The following is a 24,046-nucleotide window of genomic DNA, read 5'->3' on the forward strand; positions in this document are numbered from 1 at the left end:
ACTCCTGTTTGACTTATCCATAATAAGTCCAACAGGAGTAGAAATTATGACATTGATTGTTTATAACAAAGTTTCCTGTACCACTCGTGCAGTATTTTAAATTGTCTGAAACAGATAGATTACAATTAATTCTATCTTCTTTTGATATTATGCAGCTTACTGTTCCGTTCATTAAAAAGTAATTTGCACTGAGGGGAGTGGACACAACGCCTGCATAAATATTACTGTTTTACCACTTTATATATGATGTTTAATATGTTCATTTTTCCATTGTGTATATATTGTATTGTATTGTTTGTTACTATATGCATAGATGTAATAGGGTATTACATCTATGCTATATGCCTTGGCTTCAACCCCCAGGGGTATAAATGTGCATTTCATAAATAAATAAATAAAGTATTCTGTTAGGAACCGGTCAATATTTATTGGGGGTGGGGGGGGGGGGGGGGGGGGACCGGTGCAATTCATCTTTCTCCCTTAAAAAAATTATATCCTACCCTCTGAATGTACCAAAAAAGTTTCTGCCCTATATGAAATATCTACTTTATAATATGTCCTATCTAAACTATGAATAAATTAAACAGACTTTAACTTTATTTTATCAGATTAACATAGACCAAATATAGTAGTCTTTGAATTTGTCTGGAAATTTTAACTGATCTCCTCCTTGAAGAAGGCAAATAAGATTCATTTTCAATTCCACTTTCACTTTCTTTCACGAAAAGTAATACACTACAATAGTTTATGAACAATTTGTATTATCTTTTTTTTTAAATATGATTTTTTCAAAATTAGCAAATACAATATGTTACAAGTATCCATATCTTAAAATATGAAAAGTAAGCATGGACAAATATCCAATTGTTCAAAATATTTGAAGAAATTAAACAAAAGCTCTGTTATTCGACTTTTGACGATGCGAATATAAGCATAGATGCAATTTGGGAACTCCTCATTACAGAATCATTGGTGGTTTAGAGGTCAGTTCAGACCGGCATTTTTTCTATGATCCATATATATTGAAAATCAAATTGGTGTACCTATGTTAAAAAGAAGTAAGGATACGGCTACAAAATAAACACAAAATGGGAATTTTTGTCGTGATCATAAAAAAACTGCCAAAATAGTTGCAATTTGGGTACCATCACGTTATACATGTACTTTTATATGATTAAAATTAAGATGGTATGGGTGTCTTCCGCCATCTTGGATTGTAAAAAACAGAGAACGTAAGGTACAGATTTTCTATCAAGTTAGCAAAATTTGATGCAGGAATGCAGTTATTTAATGTGAATTTTCATTTAAAAGAACCAATTTATAAGAATATAACTTATAAATATTAATATTTTTACAAATGTAGATTACTTTTGGTTGCTTTAAAAAAAATAAAAAATTGTCATTTTAAGGGGAGGTAACCTCTCAGAATCAATTGACGCACAAGTATATACTTTAAAAATCCCAACAAAAAAGATTTAACGGCATTTGTTAAATTAATACTAAGAAACAATGAATTTGAATTCAATGGACAAATATACAAACAAATTATAGGAGCGCCTATGGGTGGTATATTTTCTCCGACATGCACAGATTTACATCTGTCTGTACGGCTATCAATTAATATCTTAGATAAGTTCCAATGGAGAGAAAACATCAAATTACACTGTCAATACAGAGATGAAGGTTTTATGGTCTTCACAGGCACATTAAAACAAGTTGAAGATTTCTTTAAAAGAGAGACGAAAGATACCAAAGTGACAGTCAACCTCATAAATCTAAAATAAACTGACAACGCCATGGCTAAAAATGAAAAAGGCAAACAGACAAACAATAGTACACATGACACAACATAGAAAACTAAAGAATAAACAACACGAACCCCACCAAAAACTAGGGGTGATCTCATGTGCTCCGGAAGGGTAAACAGATCCTGCTCCACATGTGGCACCCGTCGTGTTACTTATGAGATAACAAATCCGGTAAACAGTCTAATTCGGTAGGTCACATTCATGAAAGGGAAGGGGATTGTAGTTACGTCGTAAGGAACATATCCGATATCATTTGTGAAACGATTATTCCATAACTGTCAACCAACTCGTGATGGCGTCCGTAAAATTTACGAAGGGATGATTTCAACTTCACCATTTGGAACTCTTGGTTTAATAGCTTCCTTGTGAGCAGCAACATAGCGAACAAAATTGACCCTCTACTTAAATTCACATTTGAGATATCTAGTTCTAGTATGACCTATTTAGATACCGAAGTGTACAAAGGTGAAAGATTCCATAATAATAATTAGCATCCTTGATGTTAAATCACATATTAAAAAAACTGAAACGTATCAATATTTACCAATCACTAGTGCACATCCGAAACACACATTCACAAGTATTACAGTGTGTGAATCTATACGTCATATTAGAATAATATAGACATCAATGAGTAAGATAGACATTTAACTAACTTACAAGATAAGTTAGTTGAAAGAGGATACTGTAAAAATAAAACAGAGAATGTTATTAGAAACGTTAAAAATACCACAAGCAGAAAAATAACCTTATTGAAGGCCGATAGGACAACGGATTTCCCACTCACTTTCATTACTAAATATAATCCAATGGTTAAAAACCTTAGTAAGGTTATAAGAAAACATTTGAGCAATCTGCAAAAAGACAAACAATGTAGTGAAATCTTCACCCAGGTGCCTATCATAGCGTATAAACGTAACAAAAAGATCAAAGAATACCTTGCTAAATCAAAGAAATAGTTGGGAGACTTTTGAAAAGGGACCCATGCTTTAATAGTATAAGCAAAAAATCCCGAAACACTGTTAGTTATTATTTTAATTATAGGCAACACACTTTCATTAAATGAAATTAAAAAAAAACGATGTAAAGTCTTGAGATTTATTACGTATGTTGGTTGAAGGAACCACATTTAATTATAAATAGTGCATTTTCTGAAGGAATCTACATGGAATTTTTCTATTTTGTATTTTAGCCAGAAAAAAACGTACGGCGACCCTATCTTTTCTTTTGATATTCTCAAAGCACTGTCTGAAAGATATCTTTTCCTAACTTATTTTAGAATTCTATCATTTTGTTTAGTTTCTAATCACAAAATCCGTTTTTTTTCCCCTGTTTAATCATGGTACAAAATGTGTCATTTTGTCACAACCTGTAGCTTGAGAAAATGCACGATGACCTATCATTTTTATTATATTTTTGAACATATATCGATAGATACTACGTTTTGGCAAAGTATGAACAAATTCCATCATTTTTATTTTAGTCTCCCATTCCACCTTAAACATACTGATGAACATTAAACGGACTTCGTTACTAGTATATAGACAGTAGTGAGCTTATATATACATGTATGGTGAAATATGTAATAGCTTGTTCCCTATAATAATGTTAAGGGGCAAGATGGATTAGATCCCGGATACATAGATCCAAAATACACAGAACAGGGGGGTGTCATGATTCAGTGATTCCCTACATAATAAACCATTTTTCCCCACAAAAGGGGTGGCCCGGGCCCTCAGGCCCCCCTTGATCCGCCTATGGGACCCAACATGAAAAATAAGAAACCATTATTATAGCAAAACAATTTACGAAAAAGAAATACGCCATTATTATACGACTAATATGAACCAATGATTGACTGATCATGACTTTACATACGGTCACATACGGCAAAATTGCGGGTACTTTATTTATTAGCTAAATAACGTGACCTATACTAAATCCGCCCCTTTGTGCGAGTTATCTCCCTTTTATTTACTAAAAAAAACTCACATGCCAAAAACACGTAATTTAAGGAAAATTGATTTCAAGCGACTACCCGATGGAAACTTTAGTGGCACTGACCGTACAGCGACAGAGACAGTCGAAAGGAGAGATGTTTTACCTGAAACATATGATGTCGAGCGGATAATTGCATGCCGAAAGCTGAAAAGGGTATGTTTTTCTGCCAGGTTCTGATATTATGACCTTGAATGAGTCTGACTTAAAATCAACCCATTGTTGTTAAGTAATAGCCTATTGTAATAAGTTGAGACCACGTCGTTTCTTTTTTTTTTACAAGGGATGATGATGATGATGATGGATGGCTACTTTATTACGTCCAGCGACAAATTTTAATATGTATATATTCAGGATAAGAACAGGTTAATATCAAAGATTTAGATAGGCTCTTGACTTGGGACATGCACATAAAGACTAGTCCAAATAATTATGACGTCTGACAAGGCTCTTTTATTTTTTCTGGGACGCCTTCCTTCCTTCCTTGCATTTTACCAGACGTCATAATTATTTGGACTAATAAAGACTAGTGTGGCCGGTTTTAACATGCGAGTGCTCAACTTCACCTTTTTTTTTTTTTTTTTTATCTAGGACACTATGTTTCCCTAAAAGTTGTTAGAATAAGACCTGAATGGGTTAACTGAAGGACATTGGTTATGCATTTTGAACATCTGGATAAAGGGGCTGGATTTCATGTTTTTTTTACTGAAAATCCAGGAGGGGGAGGGGTGAGTACTTATGACGTCATGCAAGGCTATTTTTTTTGGAAGGGGGGGGGGGGGGGGGCAGCTTGATAGTAAAACAGCTGTAAATTTTGCCACATGATGTCTAGCATGAAATTGATTGGAGTGGACAAACCTCCTGAGAAAACAAGAAAAGCGTAATCAATAATCTTATATTATAGTTTTCAAGCCGGATTGAGTCAGTCAGTCACTTCTAAAAAAGAGGGTGTTCTAACTTGTAGTTTTTCTTTAGAAACGGAACATCTCATTGACTGGCAGCTATAACAATTATAAAGACGCGATCTCACCATACGTGACTCAAACAAATTAACTACATTTCACAAATTAAAAAATTTAGAAATTCATGCAACGAATCAAGAATATATACGAGAACAAATTAAGAAATTGTCTTTACACATTAAGAAATTGTCTTTATACATTAAGAATTTGCATTTCACAAATCAAGAATTGAATAATTATGGCGGATATTCCCTCCCATAATACAGGCGCTTATTAAAAGTTGGGGCGTCCGTCCGGCTATGCTGGATGTTAATGTAAGCAGTCAAGCCCAGCTATTAAAATTGTAGATGTTAAACCAGATACCTCCTGTAGGGAGAATGTCCTATTCTCTGCACATCAGACCTTTGTAGCATTTCACTCTTTCATGGTGCCATTATATTTCGGAAGGCAACATGTTTTTAAAATTTCAACGACTTTTATTTAAAACGGCCCTATTACATAAAAAAAAACCAATGGAGATTGCAGAAGTTCTTACTGAAGTCATATAAAAAAAATCGGTCTTTACGAGCTCTTAATTTTTTTTAAGATTAAAACTCCAACTAGTGTTAGTCCCGTTAATAAACGTAAAATATTAGGTCCAATCCATCATTCCCGGTACGATACTAGTAACCTATCTACAGTATTCATTCTTAATTCAAATAATGCGTGAAATATTTAGCACTGGACGTTATGTCTCCTATGTGTGTGTCTTAAGTGAAGCTCGAAACCTAAATCTATTAAAATAAAACCGTCTGATAACCAGTTTATGATTTGAAGCGCTTTTAAAATACCAGACTGACTTGAAAAACGGAAGCCAATTCTGCTCAAAGCCCGCCGTGCAAAAAAAAAATCACTTCTGAAGAACAACGTCTCTATGGATCGACGTTATAAGGAAAATAGTAAATTGGTCATATATGAAGTTCATGTTTTTCTATGCTTTACACGTATTTTTCATATGTTATATTATTATTCATCATCCTATCACACGGATGCTAGACGCATGACTAATTCAAAATCAAGTACACCTTTTTACCTGCATGCTTTCTAGTTACCGCCAAAAAATCTCTGCTTACCTGTAATATATTTCCATACCTGTATAGTTGGATGTGTTACGCCATATTATATATATTTACAGAAAGGTAAGTTAGTAAATCGATAGTTTAATTTATTATATATAGTGTCATAATCTAATAGACATCATCATATACAATATAAAAATCTTTAGAACCATATTAGATACGGGGTCTTTGGGACAGATGAGACATTTTCATCCTTTAAAAAAAAATATATGTAGGACTGTAAAGTGCGAAAGTACTCTAATGTGCGATGGTTTCGCTTATTAAGATGGTCTACGGCTACGCTAAAGTGCGATGGTGTCGGACACTAAAGTCATTGGCGGATCCAGAAGGGGGGTTTCCGGAGGTTGGAGCCCCCCTTTTTTTGGACGACCAATGCATTTGAATGAGGACATGTGGTTGGAACACCCCTCCCCCTTCATCATGTGTTAGGATCCCCCTTTTTAAAATGGTTAGATCCGCCCCTGAAAGTGCGATGGTTGTTTGCTTTTTAAGTCCGATGATATGACACGCTAACTTCCGATGGCGTAATGCGGATGTGGTTCAGGCAATGGTTTTCTTTTATTGCTGAGTTCCTATTATATTTTTGTTTGTTTCATTTATATATCAAGTCGTGGTCTTTCTCTTTTGAATTGTTTTACACTGGTCATTATATAACCCTATATGCTGCATGGACGGTGACATCCCATTAGTCCGACAACCATTATTCCGACAGCCAATTACTCCGACAGCCCACTATTCCGACAGCCTACTATTCCGACAGCCCATTACTCCGACAGCCCACTATTCCGACAACCCATCACTCCGACAGCCCATTATTCCGGCAAAGCATCTGTCTTATGTTTATGGGTAAATTTTCTCTAAAAAGACCAACTCCGTTCTCTTTAATATTTGTGATTGTCCGTTTTGATTCCAATTATTCTTTTCATGCGGTATATTTGTCTCAGTATATCAGTGTTGATATACATGCTTATTGCAACTGCTCAGTCCTTAACCTCGTCCCTCTTTCGTTTTACGTGTCTGGGTATTTTATTTGTCTTTATATTTCATCGTTTTTGTGTCCACTGTCAGTCTGTGCTGTTCTAGTTCGTTGTTTGTTGATGTCTTGATCTACCTTCTTTCACTTTGATTTTTTGGTTTCCCGCTTTAGCGTATCGGGGGAGTGAGGTTTCACCACTATAAACTACATACATGAATATATCGGAGTTGGGTAATACTACCCGCCCTCTTTGGTCGGAACACTTTCTATCCCTTGTGTCAATCATCTGAGTTTTATTTAAATTGATTTTGTCACAGAAATAAGGGACTAATGTAGCGTCAAAATGAGAAAAACAAAGAGACAAACACATACCCAGATCCTAAACAAGAATGTGTCCCCAGTACACGGATGCCCCATCTGCACTATCATTTTCTATGTTCAGTGGACCGTGAAAATGGGGTTAAATCTCTAATTTGGAATTAAAATTAGAAAGATCATATCATACAGAACATATGTACTAAGTTTCAAGTTGATTAGACTTCAACTTCATCAAAAACTACCTCGACCAAAAACTTTAACCTGAAGCGGGACAGACGGACGAACGGACGAACGAACGGACGAACGAACGGACGGACGAACGAACGGACGGACGAACGGACGCACAGACCAGAAAACATAATGCCCATAAATGGGGCATAAAAATAAGAGAACAAATAGGACGAAATATGTGCTCTTACGAAAAACAAATATGACGGACATGAACATTTCGGCAACTTCTATTTAAATATTCATGAGGAAAAGTGATATCGGGCCATGCAGTGACTGTATATGACATAGAAATATACAGTCAACGCACTTAACTGCTCAACGAATGCAGTATAAAAGCCAATAACAAATATAGTACTAGTAAAAAATATAAGACAATGTGTGACATTCTTGTCCCGCTTGTGTCTTTGTCAAATTACAACAAAAAGCTATGAATACAAATACGGATATTCTTAGAATTGAGGGACATCATTTAAAAGTTACGATCATCCTTTATAAATTACAGTCATTCTTTACAAATTACGGTCATCTTTTACAAGTTACGGTCATCTGTTTACCAATCACGGTCATCCTTGTTTTATGTTACGGTCATCTTGAAAATATTTTGATAATGATTTACGGACATCTTAGCGGTTTTTTCAAATTGAATTTCGCGTTTCCTGAACATTTTTCGGTAGTAATTTGTGATTTCTGTGTGAATCTTTTATAAATTTACATCGTATCGATGTATACTTTGTAAAGAAAAAGATAAAGAAACACTGTAACACAATACAGATACTGACCTTATTTTTCATCCGACATCTTGGGATGACCGTGAATGCAGTTACGGTCATCAGCTTTACCCCAGTGACAATCTGTGGAAAAATGAGATTGTGATCTCCATATATTTGATAGACCACAACTATCAAAAATGCTTTTAACAAATGTCAACCATTTGCTTTCAAAACCATCATTCTCATAATATACAAACAGCAATTTGTAAAGGAGATTTTGTCCATTTCATCATTTACTAAAGTAAAACTACACCAAAATTTTATCATTCACATTTTATTGGTAGATCGGAAATCATCCGAGTTCTCCATAAATAATGCTATTTGGTGTGGTCTGCTTTAGATTTAACATCATCTTGTAAAACCGCAAGTATACTTTTTCTTAAACAACTAAATTTTCAAAACACCAGACCTCTGAATTGGAAAGTAACACTAGCTGGTAAAATGGCTTTATCAAACATATCTAATTGACATTCAACATTTTTTTTAAATAAACTATACATTGCTATTTATTCCCTGGTCTCTTAAATATTTTTTGGTTGTTAAAACGACCCACTTGTAGCAAAAAATACAACAAGATACTTGTAGTCTTTGACAATTTCTATTTTTCTATTACAAAATTATTATTTTTCTGAAAGTCTACCTCGAGAATATACAAGAATTTTCGTCCGTTTTTTTTTTCAATACAAGTGTGGACACAAATCAGTGTGGATCGTATGTTTGGATGTTTGACAGTGTTTAATGACAAAAGGAGTTCTGTTTTCTCCATAGGGTTCAATATAAAACTGTGTTGCTTAACAGCTAACCTGAGCCAAACATTAACCATTAGCAGTATTGTTTATTCAATATTTAGTTTCTTTTCAAGAGTGTCATGGAGAAGAAATTAATTGCATTTATTTGATTATGATAACCCCAAAGGGCGACTGGGGAAACGAAATATGGTCACTTGGTCTTCTCCCGACCGACAGTAAAACGCTTGCCGAAGTGGGGCGTCCGTTTGGATGTGCGGGATGTATCGAGTTCGCAGTCACGTCCGGTCAGAATGGGGACGTTAAATCCGATGCCTTGTGTTAAGAGAGTGTCACGCTCTTTGCACGTTAAGAGCCATTGCAAAAACTGGTTGAGGGGTCCGTAGGCGGCCTGTTGCAATTTCTGTCCCTATCCAATATACCCTCATTTTCCAGAGGCAGTCCAAATTTCCCCGATCATAATCCCGAATGGCCTCTATTATGAAAAGACATATATACCTATTGTATTTATAATAATTGTTAATTTGACACAATGTTCTCGTCCTGAACATGTATCAAATACTTGCCACTGGACATTAAGCAACCATCAATCAATCAATCAATTGATTATGATAAATTATGTACCACATCTTTGATTTTGAATAGCATGGAGAGGAAAACATAAGTAGATATAGGAAGATGTGGTAAGAGTGCCAATGAGACTACTCTCCATCCAAGTCACAATTTATAAAAGTAAACAATTAAAGGTCAAGGTACGACCTTCAACAAGGAGCATAGTCTCACACCGAACAGCAAACGATAAAGGGCTCCAAAAACTACTAGTGTAAAACCATTTAAACTGGAAAACCAACGGTCTAATCTAAAGAAAAAAAAGTTCATTTCTGCATGATTTTTGTTTTTTCAATACAAGTGTGGACACATATTAATGTGAATATATATAGTATGTTTGACCGTGTTTTCTGACAAAAGGAGTTCTGTTTTTGCCCAAAAGGTTCTATATCAAACTGTGTTTCTTAACAGCTAACATAAGCCAAACATTAAACATAAGCAGTATTGTTTATTCAATATTTAGTTTATTTCAAGATTGTCATAGAGGAGACATAATTGCATTTATTTGATTATGATGAATTATGTTCCACATCTTTGATTTTGAATAGCATGCAGAGGAAAACATAAGGTTCATTTCTGCATGATTTTTATTTTTTCAATACAAGTGTTGACACAGATCAGTGTGGATAGTATGTTTTGATGTTCGTCAGTGTAATCTGATAAAAAGAGTTCTGTTTTTCCCATAAGGTAATTTATTTAACTGTGTTGCTTAACAGCTAACATAAGCCAAGCATTTACTATAAGCAGTATTGTTTATTTAATATTTAGTTATTTTCAAGATTATCATGGAGACATTAATTGCATTTATTTGATTACCAAATGATTTTGATAAATCCATTTCCAGCAAAATATACACCAAGATACTAGTTGTCTTTGGCAATTTCTATTTCTTTATTACAAAAATAACATTTTGTCTTTTTCTGAAATTTTTCCTCGAGAAAATATAAGGGTTAAAATCTATGTCCACACTTGCATTTAAAAAACTTTTTTTTTCAATACAAGTGTGGACACAGATCAGTGTGGACAGTATGTTTTGATGTTCGTCAGTGTAATCTGACAAAAGGAGTTATGTTTTTCCCATAGGGTTCTATATTAAACTGTGTTGTTTGACAGCTAACCTGAGCCAAACATTAACTATAAGAAGTATTGTTTATTCAATATTTTGTTTATTTTCAACACTGTTCTGGAGGAGACATTAATTGCATTTATTTGATTATGATAACCCCCAAGGGTGACTGAGGAAACGAAATATGGTCACTTGACCTCTCCCGACAAGCAGTAAAACGCTTGCCGAAGTGGGGCGTCCGTTTGGCTGTGTGGGATGTATCAAGTTCGCAGTCACGTCCGGTCAGAATGGGGACGTTAAATCCCATGCCTCGTGTTAATAGAGTGCCACGCTCTTTGTACGTTAAGAATCTTGCAAAAACTGGTTGAGGGGTCCGTAGTCGGCCTGTTCCAAGGCAAAATTTCTGTCCCTATCCAATATACCCTCATTTTCCAGAGGCAGTCCAAATTTCCCCGACCATAATCCCGAATGGCCTCTATTATGACAAGACCTGCCTATTGTATTTGTTCTTAATTTGTTCTCGTTTTGAACATGTATGAAATATTTGTCACTGGACATTAAGCAACCATCAATCAATCAATCAATTGATTATGATAAATTATGTACCACATCTTTGATTTTGAATATCATGGAGAGGAAAACATAAATAAATATAGGAAGATGTGGTAAGAGTGCCAATGAGACAACTCTCCATCCAAGTCACAATTTATTAAAGTAAACAATTAAAGATCAAGGTACAACCTTCAACAAGGAGCATAGTCTCACACCGAACAGCAAACTATAAATGGCTCCAAAAACTACTAGTGTAAACCCATTTAAACTGGAAAACCAACGGTCTAATCTAAAGAAAAAAAAGTTCATTTCTGCATGATTTTTGTTTTTTCAATACAAGTGTGGACACATATTAATGTGGATAGTATGTTTTACCGCGTTTTTCTGACAAAAGGAGTTCTGTTTTTGCCCAAAGGATTCTATATCAAACTGTGTTTCTTAACAGCTAACTCAGCCAAACATTAAACATAAGCAGTATTGTTTATTCAATATTTAGTTTATTTCAAGATTGTCATAGAGGAGACATAATTGCATTTATTTGATTATGATGAATTATGTTCCACATCTTTGATTTTGAATAGCATGCAGAGGAACACATAAGGTTCATTTCTGCATGATTTTTGTTTTTTCAATACAAGTGTGGACACAGATCAGTGTGGATAGTATGTTTTGATGTTCGTCAGTGTAATCTGATAAAAAGAGTTCTGTTTTTCCCATAGGGTAATTTATTTAACTGTGTTGCATAACAGCTAACCTAAGCCAAGCATTTACTATAAGCAGTATTGTTTATTTAATATTTAGTTATTTTCAAGATTATCATGGAGACATTAATTGCATTTATTTGATTACCAAATGATTTTGATAAATCCATTTCCAGCAAAATATACACCAAGATACTAGTTGTCTTTGACAATTTCTATTTCTTTATTACAAAAATAACATTTTGTCTTTTTCTGAAATTTTCTGAGTTTAAATCTATGTCCACACTTGCATTGAAAAAACTTTTGTATGTCTATTACTTTAACCATTTGACAAAATATTTACTTTTGACCATTTGACAAAAATATAAAAATTTCAAAAAACTTGGACCACACACTTTGTCTGAAAAAATTTCATTGGATACATCATACATAGCAATTTGGAAAACACCAATTTTGATCATTGAGGAGCTTAATATTTCCTTAATAGATTGTGTTTTAAACATTCAGCTAATTTTACAGAGTTTTACAGGCAAATTTTGTTCACGTAAATTTAACTTGAGATTCACCTCAAACGAGCTTCATACATGAAACTCACATGAAAATTTTCACGTTAATTTCACGTGTATCTGATGTGAAATTCACATGAATTGAGATTTCACGTGAAATTAACATGAATCAAGCTTTTTTTTTTTTTAAATGAAATTATAGTGAATTTGCCCTCAGTCACACAAATTTCATAGGATTTGAGCTTATTCATAATCTAGTACAAATTCTGATATGTATAAGCATGAAAAATATTCTATGAAAATGTGTTCATACTTCCATTCTATTTCTCTTTCTTACTATTCAAAACTTTTTGGTCTTAAAATAAAGAAGGCAAGAAAATGCATCACAGGTTATGAACAATATCCAGGGCACCAATCAGTTCACTCCTAGAACTTTTTGGATTGAGTTCAAGTCTCAATCCTTTTTTGTAAATGATTTATGAACTGGCTATAAAAGATGTTTGCAATGATGTACATTTCATTTGAATTGATTTTTAATATGTATGTACAATTAAGTCATATTGTGTGGTCATCAATTTTTGAGGACTGCATGTTAGAAACGAAGTGACTTTCAGGTGTTTTTGTTGTTTTATTGCTGTCTGATTGGTGTATACCTCATATCTCATTGTACTAATACACTAAAATAGAAAGTTCTGTGAAATAAAGATGATATACAAATGTACCAAATTGAAAGTCTCTCTGTTATTTACAACCATTTACTTCTTGTTTCGAATTTTTGATCCTGCATGCAATGCTCTTCAACTTTGTACTTGTTTGGCTTTATAAATATTTTGATATGAGCGTCACTGATGAGTCTTATGTAGACGAAACGCGCGTCTGGCGTACTACATTATAATCCTGGTACCTTTGATAACTATCATATATGCAAAAATATTTTTTCTCATTTTAACTCTTAAGATTTAAGGAAAATGTTGACAAAACAACAAGCATAATACCAGTAAAGGATCTCAAATTTTGGCTGCACAATAAGCTAAAAAAAAATTGTTATTTCGTTTTTTTTTATATACAAATTTCATTTTAAAACAACATGCATTTTCATTTTTTTAACATTACTTGTCTGTTGACACAACAATTTGAATTTGAACTGTATTATATTCTGAAAGTACTTGTGGTTGAAAAAATATACACAATAGTTTATTCCAGGTGGTTTACACTTAATTCTTGATTACACTACTACTATTACTTCATGTCTGTTAATAATGTTTAAGAGCCCTCTTCTGCATATAATTGCTATTTGTACTCAAAGATTCCTTCATACATTTGCACAAGTTTATCCTCCTAAGATGTTGCTCCAATGATAAAATCCTGTAATGCATACTTAGCAATCAGACTCTTGGAAAACTTCCTACAGTTCCTGTAATATAATAAAATCCACATGTAATGTTTGTTTCTGTGAGCAAGGTTCAAGCAAAAAAGATTACATCAATTTAGTCTCCAATGATTTACTGAACTTATAATTAGGAGAAAATTGTATTGCATTTTAAGCTCGATCAAGCTCTGACATGATCAATTGGTGACTTTATGGTGATTTTTAGTAAAACCCAGACCTAGGTTTTATGCTAGTATTTCCCACTGGGCTGGGCATTGCAATACTCATTAAACCCAGGTTTTTGAATTTCCAACCCTGTTTCAGGACATTTTATAGCTCACTATGCTGTATCAGTTTTGCTCATTGTTGAAAGCTGTACAGATGATCATTTATAGTTGGCAGTATTCAGTCATTTAGACTCTAGTGGATAGTTGTCTCATTGGAAGTCGTACCACATTACATGTTTTATAATTTATAATAAATTACTTATGAAAACAAACTGTCTTCAAGTATACTTATATATGTGTACTACATATAACCTGTATATATATAAGTATACTTAGTACCTATAAAAACACAACTCATCATTTTCAAGCCCCCTTCTTACATGTCTTAGCCCCTTACAATCATAGCTTACACCAAAAACAGCTGATTTCTTAATTGATTATAGCTTGTGTAGTATACAATAAACAGACCAAAATATGACACTTTATATTGACAAATGAACCCTGCTCAGACAGTATTGTACACCATACAATCAGTTTCAGACAAGGCAAAAATTACCTAGTTCATGATATCAGTAATAATTGTTTAATCTTAGTCGTGCTATTTTGATAATTTTCTTCAAACTACAAGCATAAATTAGCACATGGGAATAATATTAATATGAAATAAGAATTGAAATTTTAGGATATCCAGAATATAAAATTTTAATCTCATAAATGTACATGGACTGAAAATTACAGAGGTAAATAAATGTAACTACATGCCTATTCCATACATATATATAGCAGATTAACTTTTCCCTTGATCTGTTGATTGATAAGTGTTCTTTTTATTTCGTCAGTTTGCGGGAACTCCTTTTTAAATTTGCACATGATTCAGCATTTTTGTCATACCACTACAAATAGACTGTAACAAATACATACCAATTACATGTACTGTAACTATAGGGTCTCATCTACATGTATATCTAATCAATTCATTCATTTCATTGTATAATTTCACTTCCACTTACATCTTGGGAACTACAAGTGTAATTCTGAAAATTTAAATTTCATTAATTATTATAAATATAAGCCCTGAACCTGATTAATTTTTCCAAATAAAAGTAGAGGCTCTTAGCTCTAATCATTTTGATTTTCGGAGGGGGGAGGGGGGATTGGGGGCTATTGATATTTTTGGAAAATAAACTTTTTTCCAGTTTTTAGAGAAAAACAAAATTCTTTTTGACCCTGAGAAAAGTAATTGTTTGTTTCAGCTTCAGCTGCCACTATATGTAATGCTAAAAAGACGACAATTTTGGAAAAAGGGTCCACTAACATTAATGTCTACTTGACTTTTGAGCTGTGGAGTCTGCGCAGTGGCGGTCTGGACCCCTCCCGTCTTGTCTGTAGGTCTGTATCTGCAAGAAAAAAAACAAAGTGCACATTAGTTCCACATTAATACGACAATTTTGGAAAAAGGGGCCACTAACATTAAGGTCTACTTAACTTTTGAGCTGGGGAGTCTGGGCAGTGGCGGTCTGGACCCCTTCCGTCTTGTCTGTAGGTCTGTAGGTCTGTATCTGCAAGAAAAAAACAAAGTGCACATTAGTTCCACATTAATACGACAATTTTGGAAAAAGGGGCCACTAACATTGAGGTCTACTTAACTTTTGAGCTGGGGAGTCTGCACAGTGGCGGTCTGGACCCCTTCCGTCTTGTCTGTAGGTCTGTAGGTCTGTATCTGCAAGAAAAAAACAAAGTGCTCATTAGTTCCACATTAATACGACAATTTTGGAAAAAGGGGCCACTAACATTAAGGTCTACTTAACTTTTGAGCTGGGGAGTCTGCGAATCGGCGGTCTGGACCCCTTCCGTCTTGTCTGTAGGTCTGTATCTGCAAGAAAAAAACAAAGTGCACATTAGTTCCACATTAATACGACAATTTTGGAAAAAGGGGCCACTAACATTAAGGTCTACTTAACTTTTGAGCTGGGGAGTCTGCGCAGTGGCGGTCTGGACCCCTTCCGTCTTGTCTGTAGGTCTGTAGGTCTGTATCTGCAAGAAAAAACAAAGTGCACATTAGTTCCACATTAATACGACAATTTTGGAAAAAGGGGCCACTAACATTAAGGTCTACTTAACTCTTGAGCTGGGGAGTCTGCGCAGTGGCGGTCTGGACCCCTTCCGTCTTGTCTGTAGGTCTGTAGGTCTGTATCTGCAAGAAAAAAACAAAGTGCACATTAGTTCCACATTAATACGACAATTTTGGAAAAAGGGGCCACTAACATTAAGGTCTACTTAACTCTTGAGCTGGGGAGTCTGCGCAGTGGCGGTCTGGACCCCTTCCGTCTTGTCTGTAGGTCTGTAGGTCTGTATCTGCAAGAAAAAAACAAAGTGCACATTAGTTCCACATTAATACGACAATTTTGGAAAAAGGGGCCACTAACATTAAGGTCTACTTAACTTTTGAGCTGGGGAGTCTGCGCAGTGGCGGTCTGGACCCCTTCCGTCTTGTCTGTAGGTCTGTAGGTCTGTATCTGCAAGAAAAATACAAAGTGCACATTAGTTCCACATTAATACGACAATTTTGGAAAAAAGGGGCCACTAACATTAAGGTCTACTTAACTCTTGAGCTGGGGAGTCTGCGCAGTGGCGGTCTGGACCCCTTCCGTCTTGTCTGTAAGTCTGTAGGTCTGTATCTACAAGAAAAAAACAAAGTGCACATTAGTTCCACATTAATACGACAATTTTGGAAAAAGGGGCCACTAACATTAAGGTCTACTTAACTCTTGAGCTGGGGAGTCTGCGCAGTGGCGGTCTGGACCCCTTCCGTCTTGTCTGTAGGTCTGTAGGTCTGTATCTGCAAGAAAAAAACAAAGTGCACATTAGTTCCACATTAATACGACAATTTTGGAAAAAGGGGCCACTAGCATTAAGGTCTACTTAACTCTTGAGCTGGGGAGTCTGCGCAGTGGCGGTCTGGACCCCTTCCGTCTTGTCTGTAGGTCTGTATCTGCAAGAAAAAAACAAAGTGCACATTAGTTCCACATTAATACGACAATTTTGGAAAAAGGGGCCACTAACATTAAGGTCTACTTAACTCTTGAGCTGGGGAGTCTGCGCAGTGGCGGTCTGGACCCCTTCCGTCTTGTCTGTAGGTCTGTAGGTCTGTATCTGCAAGAAAAAAACAAAGTGCACATTAGTTCCACATTAATACGACAATTTTGGAAAAAGGGGCCACTAACATTAAGGTCTACTTAACTCTTGAGCAGGGGAGTCTGCGCAGTGGCGGTCTGGACCCCTTCCGTCTTGTCTGTAGGTCTGTAGGTCTGTATCTGCAAGAAAAAAACAAAGTGCACATTAGTTCCACATTAATACGACAATTTTGGAAAAAGGGGCCACTAACATTAAGGTCTACTTAACTTTTGAGCTGAGGAGTCTGCGCAGTGGCGGTCTGGACCCCTTCCGTCTTGTCTGTAGGTCTGTAGGTCTGTATCTGCAAGAAAAAAACAAAGTGCACATTAGTTCCACATTAATACGACAATTTTGGAAAAAAGGGGCCACTAACATTAAGGTCTACTTAACTTTTGAGCTGGGGAGTCTGCGCAGTGGCGGTCTGGACCCCTTCCGTCTTGTCTGTAGGTCTGTAGGTCTGTATCTGCAAGAAAAAAACAAAGTGCACATTAGTTCCACATTAATACGACAATTTTGGAAAAAGGGGCCACTAACATTAAGGTCTACTTAACTCTTGAGCTGGGGAGTCTGCGCAGTGGCGGTCTGGACCCCTTCCGTCTTGTCTGTAGGTCTGTAGGTCTGTATCTGCAAGAAAAAAACAAAGTGCACATTAGTTCCACATTAATACGACAATTTTGGAAAAAGGGGCCACTAACATTAAGGTCTACTTAACTCTTGAGCTGGGGAGTCTGCGCAGTGGCGGTCTGGACCCCTTCCGTCTTGTCTGTAGGTCTGTAGGTCTGTATCTGCAAGAAAAAAACAAAGTGCACATAAGTTCCACATTAATACGACAATTTTGGAAAAAGGGGCCACTAACATTAAGGTCTACTTAACTCTTGAGCTGGGGAGTCTGCGCAGTGGCGGTCTGGACCCCTTCCGTCTTGTCTGTAGGTCTGTAGGTCTGTATCTGCAAGAAAAAAAACAAAGTGCACATTAGTTCCACATTAATACGACAATTTTGGAAAAAGGGGCCACTAACATTAAGGTCTACTTAACTCTTGAGCTGGGGAGTCTGCGCAGTGGCGGTCTGGACCCCTTCCGTCTTGTCTGTAGGTCTGTAGGTCTGTATCTGCAAGAAAAAAACAAAGTGCACATTAGTTCCACATTAATACGACAATTTTGGAAAAAGGGGCCACTAACATTAAGGTCTACTTAACTCTTGAGCTGGGGAGTCTGCGCAGTGGCGGTCTGGACCCCTTCCGTCTTGTCTGTAGGTCTGTAGGTCTGTATCTGCAAGAAAAAAACAAAGTGCACATTAGTTCCACATTAATAAGACAATTTTGGAAAAAGGGGCCACTAACATTAAGGTCTACTTAACTCTTGAGCTGGAGAGTCTGCGCAGTGGCGGTCTGGACCCCTTCCGTCTTGTCTGTAGGTCTGTAGGTCTGTATCTGCAAGAAAAAAACAAGGTGCACATTAGTTCCACATTAATACGACAATTTTGGAAAAAGGGGCCACTAACATTAAGGTCTACTTAACTCTTGAGCTGGGGAGTCTGCGCAGTGGCGGTCTGGACCCCTTCCGTCTTGTCTGTAGGTCTGTAGGTCTGTATCTGCAAGAAAAAAACAAAGTGCACATTAGTTCCACATTAATACGACAATTTTGGAAAAAGGGGCCACTAACATTAAGGTCTACTTAACTCTTGAGCTGGGGAGTCTGCGCAGTGGCGGTCTGGACCCCTTCCGTCTTGTCTGTAGGTCTGTATCTGCAAGAAAAAAACAAAGTGCACATTAGTTCCACATTAATACGACAATTTTGGAAAAAGGGGCCACTAACATTAAGGTCTACTTAACTCTTGAGCTGGGGAGTCTGCGCAGTGGCGGTCTGGACCCCTTCCGTCTTGTCTGTAGGTCTGTAGGTCTGTATCTGCAAGAAAAAAACAAAGTGCACATTAGTTCCACATTAATACGACAATTTTGGAAAAAGGGGCCACTAACATTAAGGTCTACTTAACTCTTGAGCTGGGGAGTCTGCGCAGTGGCGGTCTGGACCCCTTCCGTCTTGTCTGTAGGTCTGTAGGTCTGTATCTGCAAGAAAAAAACAAAGTGCACATTAGTTCCACATTAATACGACAATTTTGGAAAAAGGGGCCACTAACATTAAGGTCTACTTAACTCTTGAGCTGGGGAGTCTGCGCAGTGGCGGTCTGGACCCCTTCCGTCTTGTCTGTAGGTCTGTAGGTCTGTATCTGCAAGAAAAAAACAAAGTGCACATTAGTTCCACATTAATACGACAATTTTGGAAAAAGTGGCCACTAACATTAAGGTCTACTTAACTCTTGAGCTGGGGAGTCTGCGCAGTGGCGGTCTGGACCCCTTCCGTCTTGTCTGTAGGTCTGTAGGTCTGTATCTGCAAGAAAAAAACAAAGTGCACATTAGTTCCACATTAATACGACAATTTTGGAAAAAGGGGCCACTAACATTAAGGTCTACTTAACTCTTGAGCTGGGGAGTCTGCGCAGTGGCGGTCTGGACCCCTTCCGTCTTGTCTGTAGGTCTGTAGGTCTGTATCTGCAAGAAAAAAACAAAGTGCACATTAGTTCCACATTAATACGACAATTTTGGAAAAAGGGCCCCCTAACATTAAGGTCTACTTAACTCTTGAGCTGGGGAGTCTGCGCAGTGGCGGTCTGGACCCTTCCGTCTTGTCTGTAGGTCTGTATCTGCAAGAAAAAAACAAAGTGCACATTAGTTCCACATTAATACGACAATTTTGGAAAAAGGGGCCACTAACATTAAGGTCTACTTAACTCTTGAGCTGGGGAGTCTGCGCAGTGGCGGTCTGGACCCCTTCCGTCTTGTCTGTAGGTCTGTAGGTCTGTATCTGCAAGAAAAAAACAAAGTGCACATTAGTTCCACATTAATACGACAATTTTGGAAAAAGGGGCCACTAACATTAAGGTCTACTTAACTCTTGAGCTGGGGAGTCTGCGCAGTGGCGGTCTGGACCCCTTCCGTCTTGTCTGTAGGTCTGTAGGTCTGTATCTGCAAGAAAAAAACAAAGTGCACATTAGTTCCACATTAATACGACAATTTTGGAAAAAGGGGCCACTAACATTAAGGTCTACTTAACTCTTGAGCTGGGGAGTCTGCGCAGTGGCGGTCTGGACCCCTTCCGTCTTGTCTGTAGGTCTGTAGGTCTGTATCTGCAAGAAAAAAACAAAGTGCACATTAGTTCCACATTAATACGACAATTTTGGAAAAAGGGGCCACTAACATTAAGGTCTACTTAACTCTTGAGCTGGGGAGTCTGCGCAGTGGCGGTCTGGACCCCTTCCGTCTTGTCTGTAGGTCTGTAGGTCTGTATCTGCAAGAAAAAAACAAAGTGCACATTAGTTCCACATTAATACGACAATTTTGGAAAAAGGGGCCACTAACATTAAGGTCTACTTAACTCTTGAGCTGGGGAGTCTGCGCAGTGGCGGTCTGGACCCCTTCCGTCTTGTCTGTAGGTCTGTAGGTCTGTATCTGCAAGAAAAAAACAAAGTGCACATTAGTTCCACATTAATACGACAATTTTGGAAAAAGGGGCCACTAACATTAAGGTCTACTTAACTCTTGAGCTGGGGAGTCTGCGCAGTGGCGGTCTGGACCCCTTCCGTCTTGTCTGTAGGTCTGTAGGTCTGTATCTGCAAGAAAAAAACAAAGTGCACATTAGTTCCACATTAATACGACAATTTTGGAAAAAGGGGCCACTAACATTAAGGTCTACTTAACTCTTGAGCTGGGGAGTCTGCGCAGTGGCGGTCTGGACCCCTTCCGTCTTGTCTGTAGGTCTGTAGGTCTGTATCTGCAAGAAAAAAACAAAGTGCACATTAGTTCCACATTAATACGACAATTTTGGAAAAAGGGGCCACTAACATTAAGGTCTACTTAACTCTTGAGCTGGGGAGTCTGCGCAGTGGCGGTCTGGACCCCTTCCGTCTTGTCTGTAGGTCTGTAGGTCTGTATCTGCAAGAAAAAAAACAAAGTGCACATTAGTTCCACATTAATACGACAATTTTGGAAAAAGGGGCCACTAACATTAAGGTCTACTTAACTCTTGAGCTGGGGAGTCTGCGCAGTGGCGGTCTGGACCCCTTCCGTCTTGTCTGTAGGTCTGTAGGTCTGTATCTGCAAGAAAAAAACAAAGTGCACATTAGTTCCACATTAATACGACAATTTTGGAAAAAGGGGCCACTAACATTAAGGTCTACTTAACTCTTGAGCTGGGGAGTCTGCGCAGTGGCGGTCTGGACCCCTTCCGTCTTGTCTGTAGGTCTGTAGGTCTGTATCTGCAAGAAAAAAACAAAGTGCACATTAGTTCCACATTAATACGACAATTTTGGAAAAAGGGCCACTAACATTAAGGTCTACTTAACTCTTGAGCTGGGGAGTCTGCGCAGTGGCGGTCTGGACCCCTTCCGTCTTGTCTGTAGGTCTGTAGGTCTGTATCTGCAAGAAAAAAACAAAGTGCACATTAGTTCCACATTAATACGACAATTTTGGAAAAAGGGGCCACTAACATTAAGGTCTACTTAACTCTTGAGCTGGGGAGTCTGCGCAGTGGCGGTCTGGACCCCTTCCGTCTTGTCTGTAGGTCTGTAGGTCTGTATCTGCAAGAAAAAAACAAAGTGCACATTAGTTCCACATTAATACGACAATTTTGGAAAAAGGGGCCACTAACATTAAGGTCTACTTAACTCTTGAGCTGGGGAGTCTGCGCAGTGGCGGTCTGGACCCCTTCCTTGTCTGTAGGTCTGTAGGTCTGTATCTGCAAGAAAAAAACAAAGTGCACATTAGTTCCACATTAATACGACAATTTGGAAAAAGGGGCCACTAACATTAAGGTCTACTTAACTCTTGAGCTGGGGAGTCTGCGCAGTGGCGGTCTGGACCCCTTCCGTCTTGTCTGTAGGTCTGTAGGTCTGTATCTGCAAGAAAAAAACAAAGTGCACATTAGTTCCACATTAATACGACAATTTTGGAAAAAGGGGCCACTAACATTAAGGTCTACTTAACTCTTGAGCTGGGGAGTCTGCGCAGTGGCGGTCTGGACCCCTTCCGTCTTGTCTGTAGGTCTGTAGGTCTGTATCTGCAAGAAAAAAACAAAGTGCACATTAGTTCCACATTAATACGACAATTTTGGAAAAAGGGGCCACTAACATTAAGGTCTACTTAACTCTTGAGCTGGGGAGTCTGCGCAGTGGCGGTCTGGACCCCTTCCGTCTTGTCTGTAGGTCTGTAGGTCTGTATCTGCAAGAAAAAAACAAAGTGCACATTAGTTCCACATTAATACGACAATTTTGGAAAAAGGGGCCACTAACATTAAGGTCTACTTAACTCTTGAGCTGGGGAGTCTGCGCAGTGGCGGTCTGGACCCCTTCCGTCTTGTCTGTAGGTCTGTAGGTCTGTATCTGCAAGAAAAAAAACAAAGTGCACATTAGTTCCACATTAATACGACAATTTTGGAAAAAGGGGCCACTAACATTAAGGTCTACTTAACTCTTGAGCTGGGGAGTCTGCGCAGTGGCGGTCTGGACCCCTTCCGTCTTGTCTGTAGGTCTGTAGGTCTGTATCTGCAAGAAAAAAACAAAGTGCACATTAGTTCCACATTAATACGACAATTTTGGAAAAAGGGGCCCACTAACATTAAGGTCTACTTAACTCTTGAGCTGGGGAGTCTGCGCAGTGGCGGTCTGGACCCCTTCCGTCTTGTCTGTAGGTCTGTATCTGCAAGAAAAAAACAAAGTGCACATTAGTTCCACATTAATACGACAATTTTGGAAAAAGGGGCCACTAACATTAAGGTCTACTTAACTCTTGAGCTGGGGAGTCTGCGCAGTGGCGGTCTGGACCCCTTCCGTCTTGTCTGTAGGTCTGTAGGTCTGTATCTGCAAGAAAAAAACAAAGTGCACATTAGTTCCACATTAATACGACAATTTTGGAAAAAGGGGCCACTAACATTAAGGTCTACTTAACTCTTGAGCTGGGGAGTCTGCGCAGTGGCGGTCTGGACCCCTTCCGTCTTGTCTGTAGGTCTGTAGGTCTGTATCTGCAAGAAAAAAACAAAGTGCACATTAGTTCCACATTAATACGACAATTTTGGAAAAAGGGGCCACTAACATTAAGGTCTACTTAACTCTTGAGCTGGGGAGTCTGCGCAGTGGCGGTCTGGACCCCCTTCCGTCTGTGGTCTGTAGGTCTGTATCTGCAAGAAAAAAACAAAGTGCACATTAGTTCCACATTAATACGACAATTTTGGAAAAAGGGGCCACTAACATTAAGGTCTACTTAACTCTTGAGCTGGGAGTCTGCGCAGTGGCGGTCTGGACCCCTTCCGTCTTGTCTGTAGGTCTGTAGGTCTGTATCTGCAAGAAAAAAACAAAGTGCACATTAGTTCCACATTAATACGACAATTTTGGAAAAAGGGGCCACTAACATTAAGGTCTACTTAACTCTTGAGCTGGGAGTCTGCGCAGTGGCGGTCTGGACCCCTTCCGTCTTGTCTGTAGGTCTGTAGGTCTGTATCTGCAAGAAAAAAACAAAGTGCACATTAGTTCCACATTAATACGACAATTTTGGAAAAAGGGGCACTAACATTAAGGTCTACTTAACTCTTGAGCTTGGGGAGTCTGCGCAGTGGCGGTCTGACCCCTTCCGTCTTGTCTGTAGGTCTGTAGGTCTGTATCTGCAAGAAAAAAACAAAGTGCACATTAGTTCCACATTAATACGACAATTTTGGAAAAAGGGGCCACTAACATTAAGGTCTACTTAACTCTTGAGCTGGGGAGTCTGCGCAGTGGCGGTCTGGACCCCTTCCGTCTTGTCTGTAGGTCTGTAGGTCTGTATCTGCAAGAAAAAAACAAAGTGCACATTAGTTCCACATTAATACGAC

General features: G+C 37.8%; 1 long non-coding RNA gene across 2 annotated transcripts in view; it reads left to right on the top strand.

Annotated features, from left to right (window-relative positions):
* The first annotated feature begins 3,804 nt into the window (after positions 1-3,804).
* The window catches only part of LOC139520206 (uncharacterized), a 38,895-nt gene continuing 18,653 nt past the window's right edge, over positions 3,805-24,046 (top strand). The window contains exon 1 of one of the 2 annotated variants that reach the window (XR_011663836.1): positions 3,805-3,962. This is a non-coding gene — a long non-coding RNA (uncharacterized lncRNA). Of the gene's footprint in view, positions 3,963-5,906; positions 5,947-24,046 lie in introns of those variants that run through there. The other variant, XR_011663835.1, reaches the window with a different exon arrangement.

The sequence above is a fragment of the Mytilus edulis genome, chromosome 4, assembly GCF_963676685.1.
Source record: "Mytilus edulis chromosome 4, xbMytEdul2.2, whole genome shotgun sequence".
Taxonomy (NCBI): Eukaryota; Metazoa; Mollusca; class Bivalvia; order Mytilida; family Mytilidae; genus Mytilus; species Mytilus edulis.